This window comes from Triticum urartu, chromosome 4A, assembly GCF_056163025.1.
Source record: "Triticum urartu cultivar PI428250 chromosome 4A, HENAU_Tu73, whole genome shotgun sequence".
NCBI lineage: Eukaryota > Viridiplantae > Streptophyta > Magnoliopsida > Poales > Poaceae > Triticum > Triticum urartu.
Genome location: NC_141876.1, coordinates 461157335 through 461166775, shown reverse-complemented (window position 1 = coordinate 461166775; position 9441 = coordinate 461157335). Strand labels below are relative to the sequence as shown.

Here is a 9441-nt window from a genome sequence, read left to right as displayed (position 1 = left end):
CTTCCAGCAGATCAACGACGTCTTCTCGCGCCTCCTTCGCTTCCGCCTCCGTGTACATGGTGACGCGAGGCGAGTCAAACTCAATGTCAGTTGGGATGATGGCCTCGACCCCATACATGAGGAAGAAGGGAGTGAAGCCGGTTGCTTTGTTCGGTGTAATCCGGAGACTCCAAAGGACGGCCGGTAGCTCCTCAATCTAGCAGTCGGCTGGGCGCTCCAGCGGCTCGACCAGTCGGGGCTTGATGGCGGACAAGATGAGGCCGTTTTCTCGCTCCACCTGAACATTTGACTGCGGATGGGAAACGGACGCTAATTCCAGTGGGATGCCCTGCGTCACGCAGAAACGGGCCAAGGCACCTTTGGTGAAGTTCGTGCCATTGTCGGTGATGATGCTGTGCGGTATGCCATACCGGACGGTGATGTCTGTGATGAAGGTCACAACAATCGGACCGTTCAGCTTCTTGACTGGCTTCGCTTCAATCCACTTCGTGAACTTGTCCACGGCGACCAGCGGATGGGTCATGCCGCCACGTGTTGTCTTGAATGGGCCCACCATGTCCAGCCCCCAGATGGCAATCGACCAAGTGAGGGGGTGGTCTTGAGTGCAGAGGCCAGCAGGTGCTGCTTAGAGCTGAAGCGCTGGCATCCCTTGCACTTCTTGACCAACTCCTTGGCGTCGTCCAAAGAAGTAGGCCAGAAGAAGCCATGGCGGAAATCTTTGGCGACAAGGGATCTGGAGGCGGCGTGGTGGCCGCATTCACCTTGGTGAATATCTCTGAGGATTGTCGTGCCCTTCTCCGTCTCTACGTAGCGCTGGAAGACACCAGTCATGCTACGCCTGACAAGTTCTCTAGTCACTATTGTGTATGCTGCTGCCCGGCGTTGTATCTGTCAGGCCAGAATCTCGTCGGCTGGTAGCTCTCTGCTCACCAAGAAGTTGAGGATGGGTTGCGCCCATGATGGTGCTTCTACCACTGTCATGACAGCAACCGGAACCGGGGCAATTGGGTTGGGCTGGTGGGTTGGAACCAGCCACTGCTTGCTGCGTCGTTGAAGTCCCTGGGCCGACTGTTGTAGCCCCCGGGCCAGGTTCTGAAGTCCCCGTGCTGGGTTCGAGTGCTGCAGTTTTCAGGCTGCCTGCCGAAGTCCCCAAGCCGACTGCTGCAGTCCCCGGACCGCCTGCCGAAGTCCCGGGGCCAACTGCTGCAGTCCCCGAGCCGGATCCGACTGCTCCGGGGTCAGCTGGCACGAAGATGGATTCCGATTCCGGTGAAGGCTTGATAGACAGCTTGTGCAGACACTGGAAGGATACGCCGGCTAGTATGGCTTGCCGAGTGGAACCGATCTGGGCCAAGGCGTCAGCTCGCTCGTTGTCAGCCCGTGGTATGTGAAGGAACTTGCAGCCGTCAAAGTGCCCGCTGATCTGCTCGACGAGGAAGCGGTAGCTTTCCATGTTTGCATCCTTGGCGTCCCAGTCGTCGGACGACTGCTGGACCACCAAGTCTGAGTCGCCGTAGCACAGCACTCGGCGGATGCCAATCTCCTTGGCTAGACAGAGCTCGTGGATGAGCGCCTCGTACTCGGCCATGTTGTTGGAGGCGGCAAAGTGAATCTGCAATGTGTACTTGAGTTTGTCGCCTTTGGGAGTGGTGAGGACGATACCGGCTCCCAAACCGGTGCGCATCTTTGAGCCATCGAAGTGCATCCGCCAATGGGTGGAATTCGGTGATGGAGGCAGGTACTGGGTCTCATCCCAGTCGACTAGGAAGTTAGCCAGCGCTGGGGACTTGATGGCGGTGCGGGGCGGGTAGAGGATTGTGTGGGGAGCTAGCTCGATGGCCCACTTCCCCACCCAACCTGATGCATCTTGGTTTCCTATGATCTCAGCAAGCAGGGCAGTGCAGACGACCGTGATGGTGTGCTCCTGGAAGTACTACTTGAGCTTTTTGGCGGCAAAGTACACACCGTAGCACATCTTCTGGTAGTGGGGGTAATTCTGCTTGTAGGTCAAGAACACCTCACTCAGGTAGTAGACGGGCCTCTGGACTAGCTGTGTCTTGCCGTCTTCTGGGCGCTCGACCTCGATCACGGTGCTAACCACCGCTGGTGGCGGCGATGTAGAGGAACATGGGTTCCTTAGCAGCCGGAGCGGCCAGGACAGGCGGCGTGGTCAGCATCCGCTTGAGCTGGAGAAAAGCTTCGTCCGCCTTGTCATTCCACTCAAAGCAAGTGGTCTTCTTCATTAGCTGATACAGGGGGAGGGCCTTCTTGCCCAGCCGACTAATGAACCGGCTTAGAGATGCCAAGCACCCGGTGAACTTCTAGACGTCCTGCAGCCGGGTGTGTCTCTGCATCTGCTCAATGGCCTTGATCTTCATGGGATTGCACTCAATGTTGCATTCAGATACAAGGAAGCCAAGGAGCTGGCCGGCTGGTACTCTGAAGACACATTTCTCCGGGTTGAGCTTGATTTGAAAACGACGAAAATTATCAAAGGTCTCCTTAAGATCCTCCAGGAGGGTGCCGCGCTTCTCCGTCTTCACCACAATATCATCCACATAGACGTGGGCATTTCTGCTGAGCTACTTGAGGAGACACTTTTGCATGCAACGCTGAAACGTGGCGCCGGCATTTCTCAAGCCGAACGACACAGTCAGGTAGTAGAAGGCTCCGAATAGCGTGATGAAGGCGGTCTTCCGCTGATTGGCCGGGTTCAGCTTGATCTGGTGGTAGCCAGAGTAAGCGTCAAGGAAAGAAAGCAGCTCGCATCCGGCTATGGAGTCAATCACTTGATCTATCCGAGGCAGAGCAAATAGATCTTTGGGGCAGGCTTTGTCGAGGCTAGTGCAATCGATACACATACGCCACTTGTTATTTTTCTTCAAAACAAGGACTGGGTTGGCAATCCAGTCCGAATAGAACACTTCCATGATGAAGCCGGCTGCCAGAAGCCGGGCGATCTCTTCACCAACAATCCTTCTCTTCTCTTCTGACAGGCGGCGGAGGGGTTGCTTGACCGGCTTTGCATGCGGCCTCACATGTAGCTTGTGCTCAGTGAAATCTGTCGAAACACCCGGCATGTCTTTAGGAGACCACGCAAAGATGCCCCGATTCTCACGGAGGAAATCGATGAGCTCGCTTTCCTATTTGCTGTCGAGGTTGGAGCCTACGACAGCGAATCTCTCCGAGTGCGCCGGATCCAAGGCGATCTTCTTGGTCTCTTTGGCCGGCTGAAAGGAGCCCAGAGCCCCTTGTCTCCTTGGGGTCGGATGGTATGTCCGGCTGCTTGCTGGCCATTGCGACCACCCGGTCAAGGAGATGCTTCTCCTTAGCAATGACGAGGGACTCGGCCATCCGATTGCTGGCAACGGCACACGCGCCCGACTTTTGGTATTCACCGGCAACGATTATGATGCCCTTGGGACCCGGCATCTTCATCTTGAGGTAGGCATAGTGCACCACCACCATGAACTTGGCCAGTGCAGGCCGGCCCAAAAGCGCATGGTAGGGGCTGTCCAGATCGACCACCTCAAACCAGATCAGCTCGCGGCGGAAATGGAGCTTATCACCGAACAAGACGTCGATCTTGATCTCGATGATTGGAGAGGTGGAAAGGCCGGGTACAATGCCATGGAAGATAGTCCGACTAGGCAGGAGCTGCTTCTCCTTGATGCCCAGGTTCCCCATGGTGTCGTGGTAGAGGATGTTGATGTTGCTACCACCGTCTATTAGGATCCAGGAGAAGCGGCAAGCTCGCCTCTCCGTTGAGAAGGTGGAGTCCGGCACCATGGCGTAAGCACCCGGCACGGGCATCACGGCCGGGTGGTCAGCACGGCTCCAGCTGATGGGCCTTTCGGACCAGTGCATGAACTCTGGGACTTCTGAGGCAACGGCGTTCACCTCCCGGTGATGCTGGCGCCGGCTGTGCTTGTCGTCGGCTTCACTAGTGAAGACGACGTAGGTGGCATTGGCTTCGGGGAACTCATCCTAGAGCGTGCCGACTGGACGGGCCGACAGGCGAGGGAGGCCGGACCTCGCCTTTGGCAAGCCAGGTGAGCTAGTGGCATCTCCGAGTGGTGTGTTTAGACGGCTTCGCGCCGCTATGGAACTTGCACGGAGCATCAATGGTTTGCTCGAAAGAGAATGCGGGCAACCAAGCGGGCTTGCCATCCTTTTGTCGCTTGGGGCCGGGTTGTCCCTCTGGCTGCTGATCTTCGACTGTTGCCACTTGCCGACTACTGGAAGCCGACTGCTGGGCCTTGCACTTGTTGTTGTTCGGCTACTGGCGCCGGTTGGAGTCACCATCCGGTGTTTGAGGAGCCGACGGGAACATCTTCCTGGAGGCGTCAACCCGGATCTCCGACTTCATGGAGGAGTCGGTGGTGGTGTACTTGTCCTCCATGATCAGGAGCTAGTCCAGTGTAGCCGGCTCGTCGCACAAGAGCTTGTGCTTGAGCAAGGTGCCCTCTCTGCACCCGGCGGTGAAGTACTCGATGGCCTGCACCTCATGCACCCCTTTGCAAGAGTTGCGCAACTCGGCCCAGTGCGTCAGGTAGTCGCGGGTGGACTCAGTCGGGCCTTGGACGCACATGGAGAGCTGGCGAGGCTTCAGCGGGCGCTTGTAGGTGCTGGTGAAGTTGCGAATGAAGACATCGGCGAAGTCCAGCCAGCTGTTGACATTGTATGGCTTGAGGTTGTTCAGCCATGTCCGGGCCATGCCCTGGAGCATGAGCGGAATGTACTTCACGGCAACGCGCTTGTTGCCGTTCACTATGCTAATGGACGTGGAGTAGTCGACTAGCCAGTCCTCTGGCTTCATGGATCCGTTGTACTTGGGAGTATCTCGAGGGAGTGAGAACCCATTGGGGAAGGGCTCATCGCAGATGCAGGGGCCGAAGCAAGCCGGGCCGATTGCATCTTCTTCTTCTATGGCCAGGGACCGAGCAAGCCGCTCGATCCGGTGGCGCGCGTCGTTCTCTCCGACCCCTTCACAGGGACCCAGCCAGCCTCTGAGAGTCGGATGTTCAACAGGAGGTAGGGAAGCACGCCTCTCCCTGCGAGGAGGAGGCAGCAAGTCTTCCCGTTGCCCTTCTGCACGTGGGCGGCCATCCTGGTCGCGCATAATCATGATGTGGGTGCACCGATTGTGGCTAGCAGCCGGCTCTTGCTCTCGCTGATCGCGAGCACTACCTGTTGGGGATTGAGAGGTCGCTCCATGCTCACGGCGGGGGCATGGTTTTCAGCTTGCTCTCCGGGTTCCACCATGCGGCGGCCCGCCTCCTGCTGCACGGTTGCCGCGTCGAGGAGCTGCTGGAGGCGTGCCATCTGACTGTGGTGCTCGTCGCCCTCGAGGTTGTCCAGTTCGTCTGTCGCCGCCTAGGCAGCGCGTAGGTTCTCCATCGGGGTGGCGTAGACAGGGCGTCCAACTCCCAGCATGCTGGCGATAGCCGCGCTGTGTTGTCAAACCGTGCCCACTTGGCTAGGTTCACTAGCAGTCGGCGTGCCACCCACGACATGGTCGATCTCGCGCTGTTAGGCTTCAGTGCGGCGCCTCATGGCCGCCAACTTGTTGGCGCTGTCGAAGAGCGAGACGCGGAATGTTTCCAGCGTCGCTCCATCGGTGTTCACTGCCACGGGTGTGGCCAGACCCCGCAGGGCCGCATGGAGCGGGTCCTGGCCAGCCCTGTCAGAGGCTCCGCTATGGCCAGCACTGGTGCACGTCGGTCCTAAACAAACAGTTTTTACCCCTTTCCGCGACAGCATTTGGAACCGTCGCCAAGTGAGTGTGTGCGATAGGGTGTCCTTCCCACACGACCAAGAAATCGTTGGGGATAGGCCCTCCTGAGACCCAGGCTAGGGCCGTGTGTGATCGGGCGAAGCATCGAAACCCAATCATTTCCGTAGGTATGTACATCCCACACGGTGAATCCCAGAAATCATTTCCGTAGGTATGTACATCCCACACGGTGAATCCCAGAAAAACATTTCCGTTCGTATGTATATCACACATAGTCAATCCAAGGAATACGTTTCCGTTCTTATGTACATCCCACATAGTCAATCCAGGGAAACCGTTTCCGTTCAGATGTACATCCCACATGGTTTTATGTATACGCTCGTGTGTGAAAGGTGTAACTATCACACACGCTCTACCTTGGTTAACTGTTTGCTTTCATTAACTACACCACACATGATTTTATGTAGAAAACTGTGTGGCACTGGGCTATCCATCGCAAGCGTTTTTACTGCTAGAACCGTTTGCAAAGGTCCATGACCGTCTGTTATATTTTTATTTTTGCCTATAATTTATTATTCTAATTGGAAATTTTGAAATACGAAACGTGCAATTCAAATTCTCAGCACAATGGTTCAACAACGAATCCATAAATAAATTGCTAGTACAATATGTTCAGTAATTACAGGATTAGGCAGCAATTAACTATGATGAACCACAGTATTTAAAGGCGGTAAAGGTGAAGATACAAGTGTAAATCATTTTGACTGCCGACGGTGTTGAAGAAGCGGAATGCCCATAATGTGCCTTCCTGCATGCCATAGGCACGAACCACTTTTGTCCAACCCCTTGTGATGATTGCCCGCCCATCCTTCATCGCCATCAGGAAGACTTCTAGAGCATTATCATGGTAGCATGAATTATATACTTTAACCTTAGTTGCCTCCACTCCGATCATGTAGTTTGCAAGGTAATCATCAGTAAATAGCTTCGGAAACCACTGAAAAGAGAAAAATATCAGATACTGAGGTCTAATAGAGTAACTTGTTGTGGGAAGGGGGAAAAGGCAACACATTACTTACCATCCTAAAGTTCACTGTTGTCTTCGACAAAGTGTAAATAAAGAGCTTAATTCCAATCACCTGTTTCTTTCGCCTAACAATCTTTCTTAGTTTCCTCACTTGACGCTTGTTCATGAATATCTCATTGCCCCATACGCAAAAGGGATCGAAGCGTGGATCAGTACCCCTCATATATGTACCTACAAGCAACCAGTAAATGTTAGAAGCTAAACTGAGATTGCACAAATGATGTAAAATACAACTACCTATGTTCCTAAGTACAAGTATTTTTTTTAGATTTCAATATGAACTACATACGGATGTATATAGAATGATAGAAATAGTTTATATTAGAATCTAGATTCACTCATTTTGCTCCTTATGTAGTCTATATTGGAATCTCTAAAAATACTTATATTTAGGAATAGATGGTGTACAAGACATGTGATGCAGCTAACCTCGATGGCAAACAACAACATCGCCCATTGTAGCCCTATGTAAGTACATGGAAAGCCAATGTTAACTACAATAGGGTTAACATCCACCAAAAATAGCAAATGGTAATAAAACATCAGCATCTGTAGTGATATCTTCATTTCGAAAGAGTAGCACGGTAGCAAAGGGACGGATTAAAAAATGGATACAAGCTTTAATTGCAACAGGCTTAACAACATCCTAATTTATGTTTTGTAAGTTTGTATCCATTGAAATACAACTCTTTAAAAATGGATAAAACTGTTAATTGCAACAGGCTTAATGGCCATTGAAATCGGTACTGATAAAAATGCAATTGGCAGAGTTAAACATCACAGGGCAGGTGCTGCCAAAGAAGATAATGGCCAGTTGTCTATAAAAAGGTAGGGAAAATAGCTCAAACGTGTTAGGCTTGTTTACTACAACATGCTTAATACATCGACAGGACAAAACATAGCCATTAATTGCAACTGGTATTGGTAAGATTGAACTGGTGGGTATATACTTGGTAAGTCCTGAGAGGTAGTTGCTGGGGCACTTCATCTTGGCCAGAGCCCGCCCAAAGTCAGCGACGGCGGAGGCGAGCTGGTCCTCCGTGTCGAAGTGTGGATCAGTGCCACTGACATGTGTACCTACAGGCAACCAGTAAATGGTAGAAGTTAAACTGCAATTGCACAAATGATGTGAAATATTGCAAGACATGGGATGCAGCTAACCTTGACGGCAAACAACAGCATCGGCCGTTATGACCCTGCGTAAGTACATCGACAAGCATGTTAAGTACAAAAGGGTTAGCATCCACCAAAAGAAAGCAAATGGGGCAGCATCTCTAGTATATCTTCATTGCGGAGAGTAGCATGATAGCAAATGGACAAATTAAAAAATGGATACAACTGTTAATTGCAACAGGCTTAACAACATCCTAAGTCATGTTTTGTAAGTTTGTAGCCATTGAAATGCAACTGTTTAAAAATGGATTCAACTATTAATTGCAACAGGCTTAATAGACATTGAAACCGGTACTGGTAAAAATGCAATTGGCATAGTTAAACATCACAAGGCAGGTGCTGCCAGAGTATAGAATGGCCCAGATATCTATAAAAAGGTAGGGAAAGTAGCAAAAACGTGTTAGGCATGTTTACTAGAACATGCTTAATACATCGACCGTACAGAACATAGCCATTAATTGCAACTGGTATTGGTAAGATTGAACTGGTGAGTACCTACTTGGTAAGTCCCAAGAGGTAGTTGCTGGGGCACTTCATCTTGGCCAGAGCTCGCCCAAAGTCAGCGATGGCGGAGGCGAGCTGTTCCTCCGGGTCGAAGCGTGGATCAGTGCCACTGACATGTGTACCTACAGGCCACCAGTAAATGGGTAGAAGTTAAACTGCAATTGCACAAATTATGTAAAATATTGTAAGACATGGGATGCAGCTCACCTTGACGGCAAACAAAAGCATCGGCTGTTATGACCCTACGTAGGTACATGGACAGGCATGTTAAGTGCAACAGGGTTAGCATCCACTAAAAATAGCAAATAGGCAGCATCTCTAGTGATATCCTGAGTCATGTATTGTAAGTTTGTTGCTGGTATTGGTGAAATTGAGCTGGACACGATAATATTTGAACATCACACAGTGTGTAGTAGTGAAATAAACAAGGCACGAATAAGCTTAAACATCAACCGTACAAATCATAGCTGTTGCAAGTGGTATTCGTAAGATTTAGCTGGTCAGATCTTACCTGTTAAGTCCTGGGGGGTAGTCGCTGGGGGACTTCATCTGGGCCAGAGCCTGCACAATGTCGGCGGCGGCGGCGGAGGCGAGGTGTTCCTCTGGGTCAACATGCACAGCGGCCATCGCGCCATGGACCGCCATCAGCTCCTGGCGGGGGGGATTTGGAGGCATGAGGATGTTTCGCGGGTGCCATTTAAGCAATCAGGCCGGGGACGTGATAGAGATTGGTGGGTTACCTGACTAGATCCGAGCAGAACATAGGTGTGGTTGAAGTTGTGGTTGCGGCAGCGGCGGTTTGAGATGCCGGTAGGGGGAGGCACGAGGGAGGGGGAATACTGAGGGGAAGGGGATGTGGTTGGAGGAATAAATTTTGAAATCACGCGCCTAATGAAAATTTCGGTGCAAAATTTGAAACTTGGGCGGGGGAAACACACAA

General features: G+C 52.0%; 1 pseudogene; it reads right to left on the bottom strand.

Moving 5' to 3' along the window:
• Positions 1–309: 309 nt before the first annotated feature.
• On the bottom strand, positions 310–1453 carry LOC147976167 (uncharacterized; annotated as a pseudogene).
• Positions 1454–9441: the final 7988 nt, after the last annotated feature.